Here is a 27127-nt window from a genome sequence, read left to right on the forward strand (position 1 = left end):
TGAATTTTTACAAAGATTCAGTCACATAATACTTGTGTATATAAAAATAAATACCTTTAAAAGTTTTGAGAAGTATTTAATGGGCAGATTATCAACCAATAGCTTTATGGTTATTGGATTTATATGTATGCTGCTTGGCAGATCCACAAAACAGAGTTCATGCAGCTATAAAACAAAAGAGAGCAAGAAAACACACTCCATGAATTGATATAGAAAGATTTCCAAGACATATTCACTTTAAAAAAGACAAACTACAGGGGCACCTGGGTGGCTCAGTCAGTTAAGCCTCCAACTCTTGATTTCAGCTCAGGTCATGATTTCATGGTTCATGGGGTCTAGCCCCACACTGGGCTCCACCCTGACGGCAGCACAGAGCCTGCTTGGGATTCTCTCTCTTCCTTTCTATCTGCCCCTCCCCTGCTCAAGTGTATGTACACTCTTTTACTCTCAAAAACAAACTTAAAAAAAAAGGCAAGCTATTTAATAGTGCATATCTTATGATATTTTCTGTTATACTGTGTTTGTATTTAAATAAACACTAAAAAGAATAATAATAAAAATTTAAAAAGAAAAAAGAAACACTAATGGACCCACAAACATATGGTCAACTAATCTTTGACAATGCAGGAAAGAATATCCAATGGAATAAAGACAGTCTCTTCAGCAAGCGGTGCTGGGAAAACTGGACAGAGACATGCAGAAAAATGAACGTGGACCACTTTCTTACACCATACATAAAATAAACTCAAAATGGAAGAGAGACCTAAACATAAGACAGGAAGCCATCGAAATCCTTGAGGAGAAAGCAGGCAAAAACCTCTCTGACTTTGGCCACAGCAACTTCTTACTCAACACGTCTCCAGAGGCAAGGGAAACAAAAGCAAAAATGAACTACTGGGGCCTCATCAAAATAAGAACTTCTGCACAGTGAAGGAAACAATCAGCAAAACTAAAAGGCAACATATGGAATGGGACAAGATATTTGCAAATGACGTTATTAGATAAAGGGTTAGTATCCAAAATCTATAAAGAATTTATCAAACTCAATACCCAAAAAACAAATAATCCAGTGACGAAATGGGAAAAGACATGAATAGACACCTCCCCAAAGAAGACATCGTGATGGCTTACAGACACACGAAAAAATGCTCAACATCACTCATCATCAGGGAAATACAAATCAAAACCACAATGCAATACCACCTCACACCCGTCAGAATAGTTAACATGTTAACATGTTAACATGGTTAACAACTCAGGCAACAACAGATGTTGGTAAGGATGTGGAGAAAAAGGATCTCTTTTGCACTGCTGGTGGGAATGCAAACTGGTGTGGCCACTCTGGAAAACAGTATGGAGGTTCCTCAAAAAATTAAATATAGAACTACCCTAAGACCCAAGCAATTGCACTACTAGGTTTATTTATCCAAGGGATACAGGTGTGCTGTTTCGAAGGGGCACATGCACCCCAATGTTTATAGCAGCACTATCAGCAATAGCCAAAGTATGCAAAGAGCCCAAATGTCCATTGATGGATGAATGGATAAAGAAGATGTAGTATATATATACAATGGAGTGTTACTCGGCAATCAGAAAGAATGAAATCTTGCCATATGGAACTAAGTGGATGGAAATAGAGGGTATTATGCTAAGCGAAATTAGTCAGAGAAAAGACAAATATCATATGACTTCATTCATATGAGGACTTTAAGATTCAAAACAGATGAACATAAGGGAAGGGAAACAAAAATAATATAAAAACAGGGAAAGGGACAAAACATAAGAGACTCAAATATGGAGAACAAACAGAGGGTTACTGGAGGGGTTGTGGGAGGGGGGATGGGCTAAATGGGTAAAGGGCATTAAGGAATCTGCTCCTGAAATTATTGTTGCACTATATGCTAACTTGGATATAAATAAAAAATAATAATAAATTAAAGAAAGAAAGAAACAAACAAACACACACTAGTAGGATGGACAGAAACTAATCAACTGGTTATCTAAAGAGAACAGAGCAGGTATAGGATGAAGAAATGGAAGCGATCACTCTCAGTGTATATTTTGTTGTTCTGTTTTGATTTCTGAACCTACTCAAACTCGCTAATGGATTACCAATTAATTCCCTTGCATTTCCCAGGCAGATTATCCTAACCTATTCAAATTATGATTATAATAATTTGTATATCAGTATAATACTGATACTACCATTTATTTTTCTTGCATTACCACACTGATTAGTACTTCTAAGATGATGTTGAAAATTAGCAGATAGTTGGCATCCTTCTCTTTTAATGAAAACATCTCCAATGTTTCATCATTAAGTATGAATCTGTAAAGTTTTCTAATTAATGCATTTAAAGTGAAGTTTTCCTCATACCTACTTACCAAGGATTCATCAAGAATAAATTTTGAGGGGCACCTGGGTGGCTCAGTCGGTTAAGCGTCCGACTTCAGCTCAGGTCATGACCTCACGGTTTGTGGGTTCGAGTCCCACGTCAGGCTCTTTGCTGACAGCTAGCTCAGAGCGTGGAGCCTGCTTCAGATTCTGTATCTCCCTCTCTCTCTGACCCTCCCCTGCTCACGCTGTCTCTCTCTTAATCTCTCAGAAATAAATAAAACATTAAAAAAAATTTTTTTAAAGAATAAATTTTGAGACTTTTCAGCCTTTGTCATAATTATATAACTTTTCTCTTTTATTCCATGAATATAATGAAATAACAGATTTCCTAAGTTATCATTACCCTGTAAAATAAGTCATATTTGGTTATGTGTGTCATTCATTTAAGAACTGTCTACTTGGAGTTCTAGTATTTTACTGACAAGTTTTGTGTCTCTTTTACAAGTAGGACTTGTCCAAGTTTCCTTGTATTATGCTCTTCATGCCCAATTTCAGTATTAGGCAATGCTAAAATCAAAGAAAGGACAAGAAAGCTTGATTTCATTTTCTATGAAACTACCTGCTCTGGGACTTTTTCACAAGACAATTCTTTATCGACCTTTTCTATCACTTCTATGGTTATTAATCTGGTCTTGTTTTCTACCTCTTCTTGAGTTAATTTTGTGTAAATAAGAGAATTTGAAATGATCAAATACAATTTAAGTGTTCAATAGTTTTCCTTTGAAAATAAGAGCTCAAAAGACTCAATAAAAACATTTCAAACTCAAATCACAAACAGGATTTTTAAATGGCAAATACAAACACTAGATGCTAAGCCCTTTATAGGGCAGAAATTATATGCCCTATTGATTCCATTATTCAACAAACATTCCTAAATTTGTATTCTGAGTCAAACAGCTAGGTTACGGAGATACAGAACACATGATCAAGCATGAGGGCTTCTAGAGTACCAAGGGCCCAAAAGGAAGCATGGTGGGCTCCTTGGAATTCCCTCTGCCTCCCTATAAACAAAGAGACCAAGAATATTCTTGATTTCTGGAAGGAAAAGAGTAAAGAAGTAATAGGCCTAGAACTATCTGGCCTACCTATACCCCATAACCAGAACCAGACAGAAGAAAGACAGTATTTCCTATGGCATCCCTGGGCTAGAGACTGAGTTTCTACATGCTCTCCCTACCCCTCTTCTAAAGCACTTGAGTGGACCCTTCTTTTGTTCTTTATCTTTTTATGTAAGGATTTTTTATTTTTATGTAATCTCTACCCCCAATGCCTATATATTCAATAAATATTCATCAAATGTGCTTTTTGTTAAAGAGTTTATTTTTAAGCAATCTCTACACTCAACACAGGGCTCAAACTCACAGCCCCAAGATCAAAAGTCACATGTTCCACCAATTGAGCCAGCCAGGTGCCCCCGAATATACTTTTTTAAAAAGATTTGATTATGAGTACCTAGAGCCACAAAACAGCAATAGGAATTTATACATAGGGGCACCTGGCTGGCTCAGTTGGTTGGACATCCAACTTCAGCTCAGGTCTTGATCTTGCAGTCCATGGGTTTGAGCCCCATGTCTGCGCCGGATTCTGTGTCTCCTTCCCCTGCTCTCTGTCTCTCTCTCTCTCAAAAATAAACATTTTTTTAAAAAGGAATATATACACAAACCAAGGTGAATCATCAAAATAAACCCATGATATCCATGTTGCAAATGTCAAAAAGACAAACAGATCCCACCACAACAATTGTCCAACTGGAGAGGATGTATGTACAAGTGCTGTGGTCACCATGACAAACTGAGTTACAAAACAGCTCTCTACCAAAGGCACAAAAATACTGAAAAGTCATACTTCTCTAAAATTCAACTTGGAAAGGATAGATAACATAAGCTTCATAGTAAATTAGGTTACTGTGGTGACCTTATTTTAAGCAAGAATATAACTATACACTAAGCCAACCAAGCCACAGAAGACCAGCTAAACCAATCAAATATAAAAGGACAAGGAGAATGGACAAAAAAGAAAAAAAAAGAAAAGATGGAGAGAAATTCATCGATTCAACAGACGTTTTCTGAATACCTACTCTGGGCCAGGAAGCGTGCCAAGGTTTGGAAATACAGAGTCAAATCTATGAAGATGTGCAATCACAGCCACTGGCAGAGGAAGACAGACTCTATGTTATAACATAAACACATTCCCTCAGACATACCACATACCTTCCCATACCCAGTGTGTTCCTTTTACTTGAAACATTTCTCCCTGCCTACTCTTCCCAGGCAACAGCCTAACATTCCTACAGCATCAGAATCCCTAACTACAATATCTCAAGTAGTTCCCATCTCCTTCCAGTCTATGTCAGTTTCCCACTTGATTCCTTCATAACATTTACCCAAATGTATAATTATTTCATGTGTTTCTCCTTTACTTGCTTATGTTTATGGTCTAATTCCCTAATGGACTACAGAAAACCCTAAAGGTATCTGTTTCGTACTCATTACAATATCCTCAGGGGGAATAAACCTGTCTATACACCAAAGTAATTTTAATTAAGTCCAACAACAGAAGACTACTTAAGGTCAAGCACGGTGCAGAGGAGCAAAAGACCAGTTCTAGGACAAAGGGGAAATTAAGAGGCCAAGGAAGAAATAGGTCAAGACAATACTAATGAAGAGGAGACACTTGATTTCAATTCTGAATGATGAAGAGGCATTTTCCAGGTAATCAAGGAGCAGTGAGGCTAGCGAGTCTTTCAGGATGCAATGAGTAAATCAGCATAGTTACAGAGGAATGGAAGCACAAAAAAGGATAAAGTGGTGCAGAAAACTGAAGGTGAAAAAGGAAATAGTAACTCTATGCAGAGAGCCGCACAGGAACCTTATGGAATTCATAGCTATTGTAAGAACGTGCAGCTGGGCCCTAAGTGACTGTTTCCCAGGCCATGGACCACTGGGTGCTGGTGAACACAGAGTTAGTGGTCCACAAGGTCTCCATGAAGAATGCTTTACTGTGCTTTTCCATAATCTAGACCATCCTTATCAGAACTAACATAGTAGCATTTTGCTCCAATGCTACCAAAAGTGGAATCCATAAAGAGTATATAGGTCAGGGCTCCAGTCCTAATGTTTCTGAGTTTGAGAAACACTGCTCTAAGGTAACAGATAAGCCAACCTACCCTAGAGCTAGGTTTCCTATCCTAGGAAAGGAGAGGACTGTGGGAGAGTGAAGCTCATAGCAAATGAGAGAGAATAATGAAACATGTCCAGAAAGGCAGAGAACAGTCCAGATCTAACACAGGCAGACAATATTTGGTTTGTCCATGGTAAATGACTTCAAATCCCAGAAGGCCTGCTGCTCAGTCTTACGAGTAAAATTAAACTGCCCAACCCTACACACTGTGCACATTCTTAAATTAGAGCAGCTAGACAGTGCTTGGCAGGAATCTGTTTGGTCCCCCTACACACACCAGAAATATAAACTGAAAAACATTACAGGGTAGGGGGGTGGGGGAGAGGACCAGAAAGGATAAAAATTTCCCTCTGACTTCCCACTCCAACTGGTCAGCATTCACTCACATGGCTATTAATAACTGATGTGTGTCACTGTGGGGGTTATAACTACCATTACATAAGGTACCTCACTGGATCTTTATCACAATTTCATGAGCACTTAAACAATTGTCATTATCACTGCATGCATTTTACATATGTGGAAATGAAGACTCAAAACAGTGACCAGGACAGGCACCTGTGTAACTTAGTTGGTTAAGCATCCGACTCTTAATGTTTATTTTTGAGAGAAAGAGAGACAGATTGTGAGCAGGGAAGGGGCAGAGAGAAAGAGGGAGACACAGAATCCAAAGGAGGCTCCAGGCTCTGAGCCAGGCTCTGAGCTGGAGCTCTCAGCACAGAGCCCAATATGGAGCTTGAACTCACGAACTGCAAGATCATGACCTGAGCCAAAGTCAGACGCTTAACTGACTAGGCCATCCAGGCGCCCCAGGATCCACCTGTTGGTCTCGACTCAGGTCATGATGTTGCAGTTTGTGAGTTCAAGCACTGAGTTGGTCTGTGCTGACAGTGCAGAGCCTGCTTGGAATTCTGTCTCTCCCTCTCTCTCCCCGCATACTTGCTCACACGTGGGGTCTCTCTCTTTCTCTCTCTCTCTCAAAATAAGTAAACTTGAGGGAAAAAACAAAGGAACAAAGACAGTGACCTGGAAGAGGTGTAACCAATATCAGTGTCCAGATCTTCTGACTAAACCCAGTGAGGAGCTGCTTCTCTTAATTTGACTTCATGTGTAAATATCCTTGCAGTGACACAGGTCCATAAAGATGTCTTTTTTCTTGGCCATCTAATAGTCTACCTGATGGCTAGCCCAAAATTTGCCTAAACTTTCCCACAGGGGTTGGGCATTCAGGCTGCTTCCAGATTCTTACTACATATATAAACAGCTTTCTGAGGTGGTTTGGTGGCATCTGACTTCAGGTCAGGTCATAATCTCGTGGTTTGGGAGTTCAAGCCCCCCATCAGGCACTCTACTGTCAGCACAGAGTCCACTTCAGATGTTCTGTCCCTCTCTTTTTCTGCCCCTCCCCCACTGCCGTGCATGTGCGTTCTCTCTCAAAAATAAATAAGCATTTAAAAATAATTAAATAAACACCCTTTCTGCAAATATAAAGCATTCATTAACTTCAAGAATCAGAGTATGTCTTTATTCTTGGCTCACTGCACCACACCAGAAGCAAAAGAGTTCTATGCACAAGAGTAACGTTCTAAGTCCTCCCCAGCCTTTGCTGGGGAGAGGATGGAAATGGACGTTGTATTTAGTGAAAAACAAAAGGCTATTAAGCTGCAGAAAAACTACTGTTTTGGATGCTTTAACTCTTTCCCTACTCCTTTACCACTTCCATAATCAACATCTGACACTTCTAACTCTGGAAATGTCCTGAATTCATCTCTCCTCTCCATCCGAAGCATTTCTCACCAGCAACAGCTGAACAGTCAGTACGTCCAGGCAACCTATGCCCCCTCTATCAATATTGGCAAAGGGCCTGAAACAGAGACACTCGGTAAATATTTGGTAACTGAATAAACACCACTACTTTTTTGTTCCTAATAAGAATCTATGTCTATCTCTCTTGCTTAACATCTTCCCTTTTTTCGCCCAATCTTCGAGCACTCCTGATGTATTCCCTGGCCAGATTCTGAGAACACATCATATTTTTTAAGCCCTGAATACTTCTGCACACATTACTCCTTCTGCCTGATCTCACCTTCACTGCCACCCTGGAAATCCTATCCTTTGATGTCACTTCCTTTCAACTCCCTGGCCCCTCTCCCCCTCCAGCAGATCTGCCTGGATAAATCCCAGCCCTAGGTAAATCAGATTCTCCAGTTCTCCACCCAGGCAGCTGATTAGGGCTAAGAGAATGCACTCAACATGCTAACAAGTCTTATCTAAAATACAAGACCAAGACCACAAATGGGTGATTTCCTTGGATGTGGAGCAGGAAGTATGACTCAGTGTGGGGAAAAAAAGTCTTCTAAGGTACCCAACATGTCTGTATCTTGATCTGAGTGGTGGTATCCATGTATAAAAGTTCATCAAGCTACATTAAGATCTGTGTGCACTACTGTAAATTATACCTCAATAAAAAGTTTTTTGGGGAGCCTGGGTGGCTCAGTCAGTTAAGCGCCGGACTTCGGCTCAGGTCATGATCTCATGGTTCGTGGGTTCGAGCCCCACATCAGGCTCTGTGCTGACACCCAGCTCAGAGCCTGGAGCCTGTTTCAGATTCTGTATCTCCCTCTCTCTCCCCTGCTCATGCTGTCTCTCTCTGTCTCAGAAATAAAACATTAAAAAATTTTTTTAATAAATAAAAAATTAAAAAATAAAAATAAAAAGATTTTTAAATGAAGTACCTGGCTGGCTCAGTCAGTGGAGTGTGCAACTCTTTTTTTTTTTTTTTAATGTTTATTTATTTATTTTGAGACAGAGAGAACACAGGAGAGGGGCAGAATGAGAGGGAGAGAGAGAGAGAATCTCAAGCAGGCTCCGTGCTAACAGTGCAGAGCCCATTGCAAGGCTTGAATCCACAAACTGTGAGATTACGACCTGAGCCAAAATCAAGAGTCGGACACTTAACCAACTTGAGCCACCCAAGCACTTCTGGAGTGTACAATTCTTGATCTCAGAGTTGTGAGTTTAAGCCCCATGTTCGGCAGAAAGATTACTTTAAAAACTAAAATCTTTTTTAAAAACAGTTTTAAAAAGAGTAGCATCTTTGCACTCTTCTTAATTCAATGTCTTACAACTATAAACAACCATGAAAATTACTATCAAAATTTGTTTTGTTTTGTTTTTTTACTTCAGGAGTTGGGCACTTGGTGGTGACTTTGACTCAGGTCTTGATCTCATGGTTTGTGACTTCAAGCCCCGCATCAGATGAGCCAGAGCCCTACTTTGGGTGAGATCAAGCCCCACTTCAGGATTCTCTCTCCCTCTCTCTGCCCCTTGTGGGATTCTGTCTCTCTCTCCCTCTCTCTGCCCCTAGCTTACTCATGCTCTCTCTGTCTCTCTCTCTCAGGTAGATACACAAGAAATACGAAAATATGTCCACACACAAACTCATACACAAATATTCATAGCAGCATTTTGTTGCTGCTATGTGAAAACAATACAAAATGTGAAAACAATACAAATAAATAATACTCAACTGATAAATGGATAAACAAAATATAATATATCCCTATAATGGGATATTGTTACTCGCCCATCAAAAAGCATGTTGACTGGGGCTCCTGGGCGGCTCAATGGGTTAAGCATCCAACTCTTAATTTCAGCTTAGGTCATGATCTCTCGATTCGTAAGTTCAAACCCCTCATCAGGCTCTGCACTAACACCTCAGAACCAGCTTAGGATTCTGTCTCTCTCTTTCACTGCCCCTCCCCCGCCTGCTCTCTATCTCCCTCTCAAATTAATAAAAATAAACTTTAAAAAAATGTTGATATATGCTACACCACAAACGATTCTTGAAAATATCATGTTACATGGGCCCCTGGCTGGCTCAGTCAGTAGAGCATGCAACTCTTGATCTCAAGGTCATGAGTTCAAGCCCCCATCTTGGATGTGGAGTCTAATTTAAAAAAAGAGAAAGAAGGTAATCCAAAATAGTTAACTTTAGGGTGCCTGGTTGGCTCAGTTGGTAGAGTGTGCACTTCTTGCAGGTAGTGAGTTCAAGCTCCACGTTGGACGTGGAGGCTCCTTAAAAAATTTTTTTTGCGGGGGACGCCTGGGTGGCTCAGTTGGTTGAGCGTCCAACTTCAGCTCAGGTCATGATCTCAGGTTCATGAGTTCGAGCCCCACGTCAGGCTCTGTGCTGAAAGCTAGCTCAAGAGCCTGGAGCCTGTTTCAGATTCTGTGTCTCCATCTCTCTCACCCTCCCCTGCTCATGCTCTCTCTCTCACAAATAAATTTAAAAAAAAAAAATTTTTTTTTTTTTGGATGGAACTAGAGAGAAAGACAAATGACTTCACTCGTATGAGGGCTTTAAAATACAAAACACATGAACATAAGGGAAAGAAAGCAAAAATAATATAAAAACAGGGAGGGAGATAAAAACATAAGAGACTCCTAAATATGGAGAACAAACAGAGGGTTATTGGAGGGGTTGTGGGAGGGGGATGGGCTAAATGGGTAAGGGGCATTAAGGAATCTACTCCTGAAATCACTGTTGCACTACATGCTAACTAACTTGCATGTAAATTTTTAAAAATTAAAAAAAATTTTTTTAATTTTTAAAAAAGAAAATATCGGGGCGCCTGGGTGGCTTAGTCGGTTAAGCGTCCGACTTTCGCTTAGGTCATGATCTCGCGGTTCGTGGGTTCGAGCCCCGCGTCGGGCTCTGTGCTGACTGCCAGCTCAGAGCCTGGAGGCTGTTTCAGTCTGTGACTCCCTCTCTCTCTGACCCTCCCCTGCTCACGCTGTCTCTCTCTCCTAGAAATAAATAAAACATTTAAAAAATAAATAAATAAAAAAAAAAAAGAAAATATCATGTTAAGTGAAAGAAGCTAGTCACAAAGAACAACACTGTATGATTGTTTCTAAGCAAATGTCCAGGATAGACAAATCTATAAAGACAGAAAATATGTTAGTAGTTGCCCAGCGCTGGGCAAACTGAGGGGAAAAATGAATGACTGCTAATATATACAGGGTTTCTTCTCAGGATGATAAAAATATTCTGAAATTAGAGAGTGGTGACAATTGTACAACTTTGTGAATATGCTACAAACCACTTTTTAAAAAAGTAAATTTATGGTATATAAATTACAACTCAATTTAGAAAAACAATAAAAAAGGAGAGAAACAAAAGAATCGGGCCAAGTGCTGGGAAAGACATAGAGCAACTAGGACTCGCTTGCATTGCTGGTAGAAATACAAACTGAAATAGCCACATTGGAAAACAGTTTGGCAGTTTTTCAACAAGTTGAACATACTTTTAACTTATGACCCAGCAATCACACTCCTTGGTATTTGCCCAAGACAATGAGAACTTATGTTCTCACAAAATCTGTAAGCAAATGTGTATTCATATTCAGTAAAAACTGGAAACAATTCATACCTTTGAACAGGTAAATGGATAAATTGTGGTACATCCATATAATGGAATTCTACTCAGCAATAAAATAAACAAACTACCGATTATCATGCAAAAGTGTGGATGAATTTCAAATGCATTATGTAACTGAATGTGGTAAGAAGCCAAATTCAAAAGACTACACATTGTCCAATTCCATTTATATGACATTCTGGAGAAAGTAAAACTACATGGACAAGGACAGGATCAGTGGGTACAAACACTGGAAGTGCAGAAGAAGTACAAAGGCATACAAGGGAATGTTGTGTGTGATAAAAGCACTCTACATTTTGATTGTGGTGGTGCATGCATGACTATGAATTTGGCAAGCCTCATAATACTAACTGTACAGTATATAAATTATAACTCAATTTTAAATAGAAAAAACACATGTTCCCATCACCAATCCCACAAGTCAACCTTCATTTCTACCTGTATACCCAGTATCCCTCTTCCCCTTATAATAAATGAACTATTGCTCCTATAAATGGCCAATTCCTCCACTTGTGCACCACACCAGCTCTCCCATTTTTCTTGAACTCATGCCCATCAGGATTTTGTCCTCAGAGTTCCATTAAAACAACTCTTGTCTAAAATTAACAACACAACAAACAACAGGTGTTGGAGGATGCGGAGAAAGGGGAACCCTCTTGCACTGTTGGTGGGAATGCAAACTGGTGCAGCCACTCTGGAAAACAGTATGGAAGTTCCTCAAAAAGTTAAAAATAGAATTACCATGGGACGCTTGGGTGGCTCAATCAGTTAAGCATCTGATTCTTTCAGCTCAGGTCATGATCTCATGGTTCCAAAGTTCAAGCTCCGCACGGGGCTCTCTGCTGACAGTGTGGAGCCTGCTTGGGATTCTCTCTCTCCTCTCTCTCTCTGCCTCTCCCCCACATGCACCTCTCTCTCTCTCTCTCTCTCTCTCTCTCAAAATTTACATTGAAAAAAAGGATGGTACCAACCAATCAACAAACAAACAAAGGATGGGTGAAGAAGTGAAGAGGTAAGAACCAGGAACTCAGACTTGATCAGTGCAAATAATTCTTTTAAGATTATTTTTTTATTTTTTAATGTTTATTTATTTTTGAGAAAGGGAGAGAGAGAGAGCATGAGCAGGGGAGGGGCAGAGAGAGAGAGGAGACAGAGGATCTGAAGCAGGCTCTGTGCTGACAGAGCAGACAGCCTGATGCCGGGCTCGAACCCACAAACCGTGAGATCATGACCTGAGCCAAAATCAACGGTCAGAAGCTTCACCAAGTGAGCCACCCAAGCACCCCGTGCAAATAATTCTAATGGGGGGGAAAAAAAGTGAGAAGAGAGCTAAGGACATGATGAAACTCAGATTTTAAAATCCTTTGTACAAAAAATGGAAAGAGACCATGATCAACTTAAATGGAAACAAAGCAGTGGAAATGTGCCAAAAAGTCAGGAAAGCAACAGACAGAAGGAGTTTTTCACCATGTTCTGGGCAGAACAGAGAAGGCCAGGCCTACTGTTCAAGGCAGATGGTGTGCTCCTGACAGCTGACGGGGAAAAGGCGGAGGGCGACAGAGCTAGCACTTTCTGTTCTATTCACCACACATCACTGCTAGGAAACTGAAGCCTCTCACTTCTTAAATCAGTTCATCTGCACAACCCTGAAGGTAAAGAAGGCAGGCAGGATTATGCCATCCACAGAGTAGGAAACGGTATCTGGAAAGTGTGTCCCAAAGTAGTGGGTCCAAAATTAGAAGATGAATTCTTATCAGTACTCCACAGCCTGTATGGTGAGATAAACTGTTTTAAGAACTAACAACCTCCATAGAAAATCTATTTCTATATTTTACAAATACCCCTCTCTAAATAATAAAAATCCTAATCCTATGATTTCTTTAGGACCCTAGAATTTAAGAAAAACTGGTTTGGATGATTTACAAATGAATTCTGGTAAGATAAATAAAACAGCTGTCTAACACAACCAAGACAGGAGCACTTGGGTGGCTCAGTTAAGCCAACTCATGATTTAGGCTCAGGTCATAATCTCATGGCTTGTGGGATCAAGCCCTGCATCAGGCTCTGTGCTGACAGTGTGGAGCCTGCTTGGGATTCCCTTTCTCTCCCTCTCTCTGTCCCTCCACCCCTCTCTCTCTTTCAAAATAAATAAACATTTTTAAAATGTTTTTTATTTATTAAAAAATTATTAAAATTTTTTATTTGTTTTTAATTTTTTTATGTTTTATTTATTTCTGAGAGAGAGAGAGNGCCACCCAGGCACCCCTAAAATTTTTTAAAATAAAATATTTTATTAAATAAATTAAATATTTATTTATTTTTGAGAGAGAGACAGAGAGAGCACAAGCAGGGGATGGGCAGAAACAGAGACAGAATCCGAAGCAGGTTCCAGGCTCTGTCTGAGCTGTCAGCACAGAACTGGATGTGGGACTCAAACCCACAGACCATGAGATCCTGACCTGAGCCAAAGTCAGACACTTAAACTGTGCCACTCAGGCACCCCAATAAATAAACATTTTTTTAAAAAACGAGCTAAGGGGCGCCTGGGTGGCTTAGTCGGTTAAGCGTCCGACTTTCGCTTAGGTCATGATCTCGCGGTTCGTGGGTTCGAGCCCCGCGTCGGGCTCTGTGCTGACTGCCAGCTCAGAGCCTGGAGCCTGTTTCAGATTCTGTGTCTCCCTCTCTCTCTGACCCTCCCCTGCTCACGCTGTCTCTCTCTCTCTCTCCTAGAAATAAATAAAACATTAAAAAAAATTTTTTTTAAAAAAATAAAAAAATAAAAATAAAAATAAAAAACGAGCTAAATCTCAGACTCATCGGTGATTAATCTGTGATCTTAGGCAAGTCATTTTACTTCTGAGTTTCAATTCTAAATGGGCTTGCTTAAGCAATTAAGGCAATTAGCACCATACCTGACACAAATTAGATCTCTGATAAATGTTAGCTGCCATCGCTACTGTTTAACTGAAGTATAATATGTATAGTAGACAAGACAGAAATTAGGCTTCTGTATAAGCATTTCAGACAAAATAAATCAAAAATACACACCTGTTAAAAATATCACACATTGAGGCGCCTGGGTGGCTCAGTCAGTTAAGCGTCCGACTTCGGCTCAGGTCATGCATGATCTCACGGTTCGTGGGTTCAAGCCCCGTGTCAGGCTCTGTGCTGACAGCTAGCTCAGAACCTGGAGCCTGCTTCTGATTCTGTGTGTGTGTCTCTCTCTCTGATCCTCCCCTGCTCACGCTTCGTCTGTCTGTCTCTCTCTCTCTCTCTCAGAAATAAATAAAACATATTTTAAAAATGTTTTTTAAATTAAAAAAACATATCAGCATTACTCCAGAAAGACCCACTCACCCACCCTGGATCACATTTGTATCTCCGTATATATCTACTGTTACAGGAGTTTTGAAAACTATTTTAACCCTTTTAATGTCTTTTTTTTTTGTTTTTTGGCAACCTAGCAGCAAATCCAGGAAATATGGAAGAGCACTCAGAAAAATATCACTAGGGAAAGGAATCACCTGGGAGGCATAGCCAGCCTTTGGAGTCAGACCAACAGGGGTTCAATCCTAGCTCCAGCTCCAGCTGTGAAATTAGGAACAAAGGAGGGTTTTTTTCCTTCGTTTGTTTGTTTGTTTTTTAATGTTTTATTTATTTCTGAGAGAGAGAGAAAGGGAGAGAGCGCGCACTCTTGAGCAAGGGAGGGTCAGAGAGAGCGGAAGACATATAATCTGAAGCAGGCTCCAGGCTCTGAGCTAGCTGTTAGCACAGAGCCCGACACAGGGCTCGAACCCACGAACCGTGACATCATGACCTGAGCCGAAGTAGGACGCTTAAATGACTGAGCCACCCAGGCACCCCACGGAACAAAGGACTTTTACCTCTGTGAGCCTTGGTTTCTTCCTTCATTTATAAAATTGAAACAATAAAAAACATGGCTTCCTGAGATTTAATGGAGAAGCTCCATATGGAGAGCCTGGCACAGTCAGTCCTTCACATAACTGCTATCTAATGCTACAATATTTTTAAAAACTTTCTCAGGGTGCCTGAGTGGCTCAGGTCATGTTGATAGGCTCAGGTCATGATCTCCCTGCCTGTGGGTTTGAGCCTCATATCTAGCTCTGTGCTAACAGGTGGGAGCCTGGAGCCTGCTTCAGATTCTGTGTCTCCCTCTCTCTTCCTTCCCCTCCCCCATTCATGTGCGCACGCGCGCGCTCTCTCTCTCTCAAAAATAATAAACATAAAAAAAATATTGGGGGCACCTGCGTGGCTCAGTCGGTTAAGCGTCCAACTTTGTTTGGCTCAGGTCATGATCTCACAGTTCTTGGGGTTTGAGACCCGCGCCAGGTTCTGTGCTGACAGCTCAGAGCTTAGAGCCTATTTCAAATTCTGTGTCTCCCTCTCTGCCCTTTGCCCACTCAGCTCGGTCTCTGCCTCTGTCTCTGTCTCTCAAAAATAAACACTAAAAAACATTTTTTTAATAAATAATTTCTCTGAGCACCTGGGTACCTCCACTGGTTAAGCGTCCAATTCTTGATTTCGGCTCAGGTCACGAACTCCCCGGTTCGTGAGATTGAGCCCCATATTGGGCTTTGTGCTATCAGTGAGGAACTTGCTTGAGATTCTTTCTCCTTTCTCTATGCCCCTCACCCACTCACATGTGTGCCTGTGTTTTCTCTCTCTCTCAAAATAAATAAATAAACATTTAAAATTTTTTAAATAAAATCAAATCTTAAAGAAGAGTGCCTGGGTGGCTCAATTGGTTGAGCATCCAGCTCCTGATTTCAGCTCAGGTCATGATCTCTCAGTTTCATGGGTTCGAGCCCCAAGTTGGGCTCTGCAAACTGGCCATGGTACAGAGCCTGCTTGGGATTCTCCCTCTCTCCCTCTCTCTCTGCCCCTGCCCAACTCACACTCTCTGTGTCTCTCAAAATAAATTTTTAAAAAACTTTTAAAAATAAAAATGAATCAAGTAATTATAGACTGGCAAAGGTGGAGTAAACTATTTAAATAAATGGAAACTGGGGTGCCTGGGTGGCTTAGTCGGTTAAGCGTCCAACTTTCGCTTAGGCCATGATCTCGCGATTCGTGGGCTTGAGCCCCGCGTCGGGCTCTGTGCTGACTGCCAGCTCAGAGCCTGGAGCCTGTTTCAGAGTCTGTGACTCCCTCTCTCTCTGACCCTCCCCTGCTCACGCGGTCTCTCTCTCTAGAAATAAATTTAAAAAAAAAAAAAAATTTAAAAAATTTTTTTAAAAAATGGAAACCAACTTGACAATAAACTATTAAAATAAAAAAGAAGTGGAGCTTAAGAGAATTCTTTAGATGTTCCTTATGAGCATATGACTCCTGATCTCAGGGTTGTGAATTCAAGCCCCACATTGGGCAGAGAGATTACTTAAAAGATAAAACTTTAGAAAAGAAGAAACAAAAACTTTCAATGTAAGAGAAAAAAAGAAAAAGAAAAATCAAAATATAAATTACCAAATATTAAATTTAAACTGGAACTACCAAAATGAACTCACAATTTTTTTTTTAATTTTATTTCTTAGCTCTATCCACTGAAAAGGCCTAAAAGCAATAATACTGTAGCAGCAATAAACAGACCCAGTGTCCAGACCGTAATTTCTAAATACTACTTCCAACTAAAAGGAATTAGGCCTCCTTGGAGAAATGGCAGAGTCCAGGGTCTGGATCAGGCATGTTGAAGACAAATCTGGGGCTTCTAACAGTGCCATAAAATAAGAAAATACTCAAAGACTAATAGGAGTGTGTCAAAAGCACAAAGAACCCAGTTTAAAGGGCCTCCCACTGGCTAAATCTGGGATAATTTTAGCACCAAAGAGAATAATGAATATAACTGACTACAACACCACACTAAATAATCTGAGTCTTGGGGATCCTTAATAATGAAAAAGAAAAATTCTAATCTTGCAGGATAATGTCAGCTAATAAAACACAAAACATAAAGGAAATGACAGAGGTAGAATAATGATTTTTAATGATGAGACACATATTATGACCACTGAAACACCCTGCAAAAAAATGTTTACTCTTTTGTCTAGATCTAACTTCCAGTTTACAGGAAATATAAGAAAATACAAGAAACAAGCTGAATTCACCATGAGAAAACAATATGACCAACCCCACATATGGAATATTCTACAAAACTGTTCAGAACTCTTAAAACTAAACAAATAATGCTATGATGGAGGAGAGATTAGGAAAGGGGTGAAGGATTATTATGGAATAAAAGCAACTAAAAAGACATAAAAACAAAAACATAGGGGCGCCTGGCTAGCTCAGTTGGAAGAGCATGCAACTCTTGATCTCAGGATTGTAAGTTTGAGCCCCACATTGGGTGTACTTAAAAATACTTAAAAATAAAATCTTTACTTAAAAATAAAATCTTTTAAAAAAAAAATGGGGCACCTGGATGGCTCAGTCGTTTAAACGTCTGACTCTTGATTTCGACTCAGGTCATGATCTCACAGTTTGTGAGATCAAGCCCTGCGTCAGGCTCTGCACTGACAATTCAGATCCTGCTTGGGATTCTCCCTTGCTCTCTCTCTCTCTCTCTGCTTTTCCCCACCTCTCTCTCTCTCACTCTCTCTCCCTCTCTCTCAAAATAAACTTTTTTAAAAAGGTGTAAAAAAATGTAAAGTGTCAATCTTGATTTAGTGAACTTTGATTTTTAAAAATGACATTCTTGGCATCTGGGTGGCTCAGTCAGTTGAGCATCCAACTCTTGGTTTCAGCTCAGGTCATGATTTCAGGGTTGTGGGATTGAGCCCTGCATCAGGCTCTGAACTGAGAGTAGAGCCTGCTTGGGAATCGCTCTCTCCCCCCCATTACCCTCTGCCCCCACTCATGCTCTCTTCTAAAATTAAAAAAAGAAACCTAGGGGCGCCTGAGTGGCTTAGTTGGTTAAGCGTCTGACTTTCGCTTAGGTCATGATCTCGCGGTTCGTGGGTTCGAGCCCCGCGTCGGGCTCTGTGCTGACTGCCAGCTCAGAGCCTGGAGCCTGTTTCAGTCTGTGACTCCCTCTCTCTCTGACCCTGCCCTGCTCACGCTGTCTCTCTCTCTCTCTCTCCTAGAAATAAATAAAAAAACATTAAAAAAATTTAAAAAATAAAATAAAATAAAATAAAAAAAGAAACCTAGAAAAATGACATTCTTGGAACAACAGAAAAACCTGAATATGGTCTAGAAACTAAATACTATGGAATTACTGCTAATTATGATTAATTATATTATAAAAAGCATATGAATCAAATTGGGTACATGTTAACAATTAGTAAATACAAGTGGAAAGTACAGTGCTTATCTCACTGTTCTTTCCATTTTTCATTATGCTTAAAAATTTTCCTAATAAAAAAAGCTGACACTCATTTACTTTAAGCTCTTCAAAATTAAGAAAATCCAAGAATTCAAAAGTTAAAAATCAAAAGGAAGTAAGTGATGAAGAGCTAGACCCTAATCCCCATTACCACATCTTATCTAAAAGCACACACACTCAATATGTGGCTCTACCCTGCAGATATACTACTTATTGTAATATAAACAAATCATTTATCACAGTGAAAACACCACTTCTAAAGATAATAAATAATAAATAATCAGGGCGCCTGGGTGGCTCAGTCAGTGGAGCATCCAACTTCAACTCAGGTCATGGTCCCATAGTTCACTAGTTCAAGCCCCGTGTCAGGCTCTGTGCTAACAAACAGCTCAGAGCCTGGAGCCTGCTTCAGATTCTGTATCTCTCTCTCTGTCTTCCTTCCCCTACTCATGGTCTGCCCCTCAAAAATAAATAAATACTGGGGCACTTGGGTGGCTCAGTCGGTTAAGCGACTGACTTCGGCTCAGGTCATGATCTCACAGTTCATGGGTTCAAGCCCCACATCGGGCTCTGTGCTAACGGCTAGCTCAAAGCCTGGGGCCTGCTTCAGATTCTGTATCTCCCTCTCTCTCTCTGATCCTTCCCTGTTCACACTGTCTCTCTCTCTCCTTCTCTCTCTCTCTCAGAAGTAAATAAAACAGAGGCGCCTGGGTGGCTCAGTCGGTTAAGCGTCTGACTTTGGCTCCGGTCATGATCTCACGGTTCGTGGGTTCAAGCCCTGCGTCGGGCTCTTGTGCTAACAGCTAGCTCAGAGCCTGGAGCCTGTTTCAGATTGTCTCCCCCTCTCTCTGACCCTCCCCTGCTCACACTGTCTCTCTCTCTCTCTAATAAATAAAACATTAAAAAATAAATAAAACTTTTAAAAAAAAGAAATAAAACATTAAGAAAAAATTAAATACTAAAAAATGTTTAATAAATAAAGATAACAAATAATGATAATGATAAATACAGATAATAAAACAAATCCCCATTTTTTTAAGCCATTGCCTCTTTATTTCTTTTTAAGTAATCTCTACACCCAACATGGGGTTCAAATTCACAACCCAAGATGAAGAAGAGTTGCATGCTCTACCAACTAAGCCAGCCAGCCAAGAACCACAAATTCTCCTTAATTTTTTTTAAGGTTTATTTATTTATTTTGAGAGAAAGAGATACAATGTGAGTGGGGGAGGTACGGGGGGGGGCGGGGGGAGAGAATCCCAAGTAGGCTCTGCACAGTCAGCACTGAGCCAGACTCCGGGTTCAATCTCAGGAACCATGAGCAGAGCAGAAATCAAGAGTTAGACATTTTAACCAGCTGAGCCACCCAAGCGCCCCTGCTCCATTATTTCTCAAAACATTCCGAGTCAAATAAATGTCAGTCATCTGCATTAGGAATTCAGATGAACATTATCAGAATTTTTTTTTAATTTAGGCATCAGGAGAATAAATAAATAAGCAAACAAACACAATTTAGGAGTCAGAAGTATTAAACACTCTGGAAAATTTGGGTTATTTCAGAGAAGCTATGAACTCAGTCTATCGAGGTTCAAATCCCAGTCCTTCCCTGTGTGACCTTAAGCAAATAACTTCATCTCTCTGAGTCTCCTCTGTCTTACTTTTAAAATGAGGCAAATAAGGGGCGCCTGGGTGGCTTAGTCGGTTAAGCGTCCGACTTTTGCTTAGGTCATGATCTCGCGGTTCGTGGGTTCGAGCCCCGCGTCGGGCTCTGTGCTGACTGCCAGCTCAGAGCCTGGAGCCTGTTTCAGTCTGTGACTCCCTCTCTCTCTGACCCTCCCCTGCTCACGCTGTCTCTCTCTCTCTCTCCTAGAAATAAATAAAAACATTTAAAAAAAAATGTTATAAAATGAGGCATAATAGCACCCATATCTCATGGTATTATTAATTGGAAAATTAAGCTAGATAATCCATGAAGTAAGTGAATGCAGGACTATAAATGTTAACTTTATAGACTTTTGGTCCTAAACTTCTTATAAGCTGGCCATAATGTTTTTATGTTTACAGTAGACATGACTAGTAGCTGTATTTTCCTGGTAATGAGTACAGAATGCTTCCACAGGAATAATCCTATCTGATCTACATAATCCAATTATAATTCCCCATTTTGCCTACATGGAAACTGAGACTAGGAGAGGTAAAGTAATTTTACCAAATAAAAGAGTATATGAGACTCTAATCCAGAACTCTTCACCTTCAATTATAATCATTTGTCAGTAGACCAGATAAGGGCTTAAGAGTATTTGTAGAAATGCTTGCAACTCTAAGTTCACAGGCTGGGCTGTTGATTTGATAGATTTGTTTGCAAAAGGCATTCAAGGTAGCAAACTTATCTGAATGTGACTCAAGGACAACTGGATTTCTCAGTATAGTCACCTGCACCTAGCCATCCAAACCTTAGAACTGATCCTATGGTACTGATACCCTACCCCTCTGAAAAAACTCTGCTTTTGCCCAAATGTTAACTACAGCTTTATTTATGGCTCCAGTTTTGCCTTTTCTGAGAAGCCTCTCCCAACTCCCCAGGCAGAGCATAGCTCATCCTCTCCTGGTCCTATGCACATTCCTTCCCTTAGCCTCATTCACATTCCACTCTAAAACCTGACCACTTTAGCCACAAGAAGTTCCCTTTATCCCCCCTGACAAGATCTTGTTCCCCTAACTAGAACAAAAATAGGCAGGACAGCATTCTATTCACTGCCTAACATAGTTTGCTAAATTAGCACATAAGTGAGTAAGTAAAAAAAAAAAAAAAAAAAAAAAAATTGGAGGGCCTCTCTCCTATGGGGCAATGGTTGGTCCTTTTCTCCTCCGCCAGTGTTGGAGGCCAAGATCGGCCCTTGAGGATCATTGTTGGGGCTGCCATGAGCTAGCAGCCTTGCTTTTCTGCCTCAGACATCTGTAGTTGCTGGGAGCCTCCCACCTGCTCTATACCAGGCATGGTGGCCCCACAGCCAGATGAGGGTCTAAAGTGGCAGTACTGGCAGTGAGGCCTCTGGCTCTCCTTGGATAATGCCAGGCTCTCAGAAGCTGACCCTGTCCTCTGTTGCTCCAAAATGGCCTGGCTCCCTGCCTGCCTCATAAGTAACACCTAACAAACAGACCTCAACAGGGTCCTATACAGGACTACGAGGCAGGGGGGGTGGTGAAGAAAAGCTGTGAGTGGAGAAAGAGCTGTGCTGGAGAAAGCACTGCTGGCATCAAGGCCAAGGAGGTTACACTTGATAGTCGGTACTCTGGCCACAAGTGGGAGCCCCACTTCTCTTTTTTTTTTTAATTTTTTTAATGTTTTATTTATTTTTGAGAGAGAGAGACACAGCGTGAGCAGGAGATGGTCAGAGAAAGAGGGAGACGCGGAATCCAAAGACAGGCTCCAGGCTCTGAGCTGTCAGCACAGAACCGGACGCAGGGCTCAAACCCATGAACTGTGAGATCATGACCTGAGCCAAAGTCAGACGCTCAACTGACTGAGCCACCCAGGTGCCGGCACCCCCACCCCAATTATAAACTGTTAGCTGTATCTAATCACACAGCTCAGGCTCCACACACACACAGTTGCAGGTGGTAAGTTTTCTAAGCTCAAGTGCCTACTTCATCAGCCGCCAAATAATATTTTAGAAAACTTTTTAACTTCTAAGTTTTTCTTCATTAACAAAAGTTCTGAAAGTATCTTATTTTGTTCTAAAGGCAATAAAACACTTTCTGTGGAACTGTGAAAAAAACTGGAAGCAAAAAGTTCTACAAAGGTAGAATAACAATCTGAAATATTGTTTACCCACTGAAGAGAACAAGTATCCATTATATCATGCTAGCATAATGACTAAAAACGTAAAAGTACAGAAGTCTTATGTACACACTGATCATGCCTATTTTAACAGAAATTTTTTTAAGTAATCATTATACTCAACATGGGACCCAAATTCATGACCATGAGATCAAGAGTCATATGTTCTACCAACTAAGCCAGCCAGGCACCCCATGGTCTTATCTATTTTATATATAAGCCATTACAGAAAAGACTAAGTAGCTACATGGATAGATTTACAGGTAACTTTTTCCTATGTTACTATTATATAAATAGTGTTCTATTGCTAACATACTTGAAAAATATGACATAAGCATAAATAAAATCAAGATAACTGACTCAAGAAAGAACATAGCAAAATAATAACTATTAAAGTATTTGATTTGGGAGTCTAAAACTTTCAAGGGCACATGTAAGGCTCAGTTGGTTAAGTATGTGACTCTTGATTTTGGCTCAGGTCATAATCTCAAGGTCATGAGATCAAGCTGCATGCTGATCATGGAACCCACTTAAGATTCTCTCCCTCTCCCTCTGCCCCTCCCCTACAGACTTGCCCACTCTCTCTCTCCAAAAAAAAATTTTTTTTATTTTTACAAACAAGGGTATTAGATTTAGCAGAGCTTCAAGAGACTCTTCCAGAGGAAATAAAAAACTATCTCATTTTCTAAGACTTCTATAATAAGACACTAAAACTAGACAAGGATAGGGTAAGAAAAGATCAAAACCAAAAGTACTAGTGAACATGGATATGAAAATCTCAAAGAAAATATTAGCAAAGTGAATCCATAATTTATTATATAAATCACCTAATAGGATTTATCCAGGAATGCAAGCAAGAATTGTTCAACATTACACTAGTCAACAATAGCCAAATTATGGAAAGAATCCAAATGCCCATCAACTGATGAATTGGATATTGAAGATGACATATATTATACACACACACACAATATATACGTACATAACTATACATTAATATATTAAGTATACATAAATATGAATGTATCTAATGGCATATTACTCAGCCATCAAAAAGAATGAAGTTTTGCCATTTGCAACAACATGGATGGAACTAAAGCATATTATACTAAGCAAAATAAATCAGAGAAAGATAAATATATGATTTCACTCATATGTGGGAATTTAAGAAACAAAATGGGTGAACATAGGGGAAGGTAAGGAAAAATAAAGTAAGGTAAAAACGGAGAAGATAAACCTAACAGACTCTCAATTATAGAAAACAAACTGAGGATTGCTGGAGGGGAGGTGGGTGGGGGAATGGGCTAAGTGGGATGAACATTAAGGAGGACACTTGTAATGAGCACTGGGTGTTATATGTAAGTGATGAATCACTAAATTCTACTCCTAAAACCAATACTACACTTTATGTTAACTATCTTGAATTTAAATAAAATTCTGGAAGGAAAGAAAAAAGAATTGTTCAAGCTTAGAAACTCTACTAATGTCATACACCATACTAATAGACTGAAGAGACAAAATGCATATGGTCAAAGGGCGCCTTGGTGGCCAAGTTGGTTAAGCATCTGATTCTTGATTTCAGCTCAGGTCATGATCTCATGGTTCCTGAGATCAAGCCCCATTTCAGACTCAGCACTGACTGCAGAACCTGCTTGGTATTCTCTCTCTCAAATATTTTTTAAAAATAATAATAGAATTTAAAAGAATAGGACAATTATGAAAATGCAGCAAGGTTTCTAGATACAAGATCAGCACATAAAACTCAACAGCAGTAAACCCTCACATACCCATCACTCACTGCCACTTTTGCTTCTCCTATCCTCCATCTTTTCCTCACTTCATATTCCTTTGCAGCAAGTCCCAGACAACACATCATTTTATTTACAAATATGTTAGTATATAATCTCTAAAAAATGAGGACTTTTTAAAAACATAGCTGTATCATTTCCAGACCTACAAAAATTAACAATGATCCCTTAATATCATTAATCAATGTTCAAATTTACAAGAATCTCATAAATGTCATAGTCTTTAGCAATTGTTTTTGAACTATGATCTCAGTAAAGTCCACACAATGAATTTGATCAACAACAATAAAATTCAACAACATTGCTACACACCACCAATAACCAAGGAGAAGATGTAATATAAAAAGATCCATTCAAAGAACCAACAAAAACCAGAAGTAAGAGTAAGTCTAACAGATAATATGCAAAAGCTTTATGGAGGTTATAAAACCAGTTCATAAAAGAAAATATGAATAAATACAAGAATAAAAATATTTTCATAAGTGAAAATTCTATCATAAATATGTTAATTCCCTCAAATTAATTATAAATTCAATACAATTTATTTTGAAACTACAAGTGCTTTTTTTTAAGAAACTCGACAAATGTAACTATTCACATTAAGAGTAAATGTCCACACTTGAAACTAATGTAACACTGTCAATTAAACTTCAATCGTTTAAAAAATAAGAGTGAAGGTCTAAGAATACAACAAATAAAATAAAGCACAAAAAGGCAAAACCTGTCTAAACAGATATCAAGACTTATTTTAGGAGTACCTGGGTGGCTCACTCCATTGAGCATCTCACAGTTCACAGGTTCAAGCCCTACTTTGGGCTCCACACTGACAGGGCGGAGCCTGCTTGGAACTTTCTCTTCCCTCTCTCTCTCTCTCTCTCTGCCCCTTCCCCATATGTGCGCGTGTGCGCGCGCGCTCTCTCTCTCTCTCTCTCTCTCTCTAAATTAATTAAAAGAAAAGATTTATTAAAAAAATTTTTTACAGTTATTTATTTTTGAGAGACTGAATACAAGTGGGGGAGGGGCAGGGAGAGAATGAGACACAGAACCCAAAGCAGGCTCCAGGCTCTGGGCTGTCAGCACAGAGTCCAACACAGGGCCCAAACTCACAAACCGTGAGGTCATGACCTGAGCCAAAGTCAGAAGCTCAACCAACTGAGCCACCCAGGCGCCCCAAGAAAAGATTTATTTTAAAGCAATATATATTGGATGGCATGTTGCTATTAGCACCAGAGTAAACATAAATTAATAAAATAAAGAGCTTAGAAGAGACTCATGTTACGGGACTACAGAAGTAGTATTACAGATCAGTAGGGAAAGGACAGACTATCCTATAAAAGATCCTATAAAAGATGGTAGGGCAACTGATTATTTATATGGTGAATACAAACAAATATTAGACCAAGTTCATCCCATATATAAAATTAATTCTAGGTAAAGACCAAAGTATAAAAAGCAAACCTTTAAAACTTTCAGAAGAATTTCAGAGAATATTATGTCCCATGAAAGATATCAGAAGTAAGGTGAAAAGACAAGCTACAGACTAGATTTCTGCAATACAAACTAGCTGAGAATTGGAATCCATTACATAGCAGTAAAATGCTTATAAATCACTAAGAACAGACAGACAATCAAACAGAAAAATAGTCCAGAGCAAATCACAAAACACAGATATTAGAAAATGCTCAACCTCACTAGAAGTACAGGCGACATAGAATAAAACAAAGTTTCATAACCAACAGATTGGCAAACCAGAAAGTCTGTCAAAGGCAAGAATTGATAAGGATGTAGAAAAACAAGAAATTTTATGTACTACTGGTGGGAGTATAATTTAGTAGAAGCATTTTGGAGATAAACTTGGCAAGTTCATATTACTCGACAAATTCACTGGAGTAGGGCTTATCAAAGAGCAGTTCATGACCTATTCAATTATAAAATAATGATTCTAGGGGCGCCTGGGTGGCTTAGTCGGTTAAGCGTCCGACTTTCGCTTAGGTCATGATCTCACGGTTCGTGGGTTCGAGCCCCGTGTCGGGCTCTGTGCTGACTGCCAGCTCAGAGCCTGGAGCCTGTTTCAGAGTCTGTATCTCCCTCTCTCTCTGACCCTCCCAGGCTCACGCTGTCTCTCTCTCTCTCTCTCCTAGAAATAAATAGAAATATTAAAAAATAAAATAAAATAAAATAAAATCAATTAAAATGATTCTAGATCAGCATTTGTACATATGGTCAGGAAACACACACACAACATGGAAGAAAAACATCAGAGTATAACACATGTACTAAGGTTAAGAACGGTTACTAAAAAATTTTGCTATACTGAAATTATATGTGTATATGGATGGGTACTATACTGGATTTAAAATATATCTCTTACTATAAATTTCTGTAAGAAAAGTTTGAAAGCCACTGCCCAATAAATATTCTTGCAAACTGAAAGAGGCATTTACAGAGATGTTCACAGTAGCACTGTGGTTTTTTTATTTGTTATAAATAAAGTGAAAAATGGGGCGCCTGGGTGGATTAGTCGGTTAAGCGTCCGACTTTCGCTTAGGTCATGATCTCACAGTTCGTGGGTTCGAGTCCCGCGTCAGGCTCTGTGCTGCCAGCTCAGAGCCTGGAGCCTGTTTCAGAGTCTGTGACTCCCTCTCTCTCTGACCCTCCCCTGCTCATGCTGTCTCTCTCTCTCTCTCCCCTAGAAATAAATTAAAAAAAAATTTTTTTTAATTTTTAAATAAATAAAGTGAAAAATTGGAATCTATCAACTGGACACTGGATAAACAAAATATGGCACATTCATATAATAGGACGCTATACAGAAGTGAGAATGAATATCTTCTGTATCAGTATAGGTAAATCACAAAAACATAAACTAAAGAGACAAACAATATAATATCACTTACATTAATTTTTAATACCTAAAACAATTCTATTATTTATGCATATATATAGTAAAAATTAAAAACATGGGCAGAAAGTTACAACTAAGTTCGGGACACTGTTGCCTCCATGGAATACAGAAGGAGAATTGAACTGGTAAAGGTATAAAAGGTACTTCCATTATGTAAGAAATGCTTTATGTCTTTTTTTTTAACATAAATATAATAAAAGGAAAAATGTTTTA

At 39.6% G+C, this 27127-nt stretch overlaps 1 protein-coding gene and 1 non-coding gene across 2 annotated transcripts in view; one reads left to right on the forward strand and one right to left on the reverse strand.

The window, feature by feature from the left end:
* Positions 1-27127, reverse strand: part of LOC144235777 (PHD finger protein 20) — a 124675-nt gene that overhangs the window by 71410 nt on the left and 26138 nt on the right. The window lies entirely within an intron of this gene.
* LOC144235818 (small Cajal body-specific RNA 20) lies at positions 21189-21318 on the forward strand. The gene has a single exon (XR_013336323.1).

The sequence above is a fragment of the Crocuta crocuta genome, unplaced genomic scaffold (genome assembly GCF_008692635.1).
Source record: "Crocuta crocuta isolate KB4526 unplaced genomic scaffold, BGI_CrCroc_1.0 scaffold445, whole genome shotgun sequence".
In the NCBI taxonomy this organism is placed as follows: domain Eukaryota; kingdom Metazoa; phylum Chordata; class Mammalia; order Carnivora; family Hyaenidae; genus Crocuta; species Crocuta crocuta.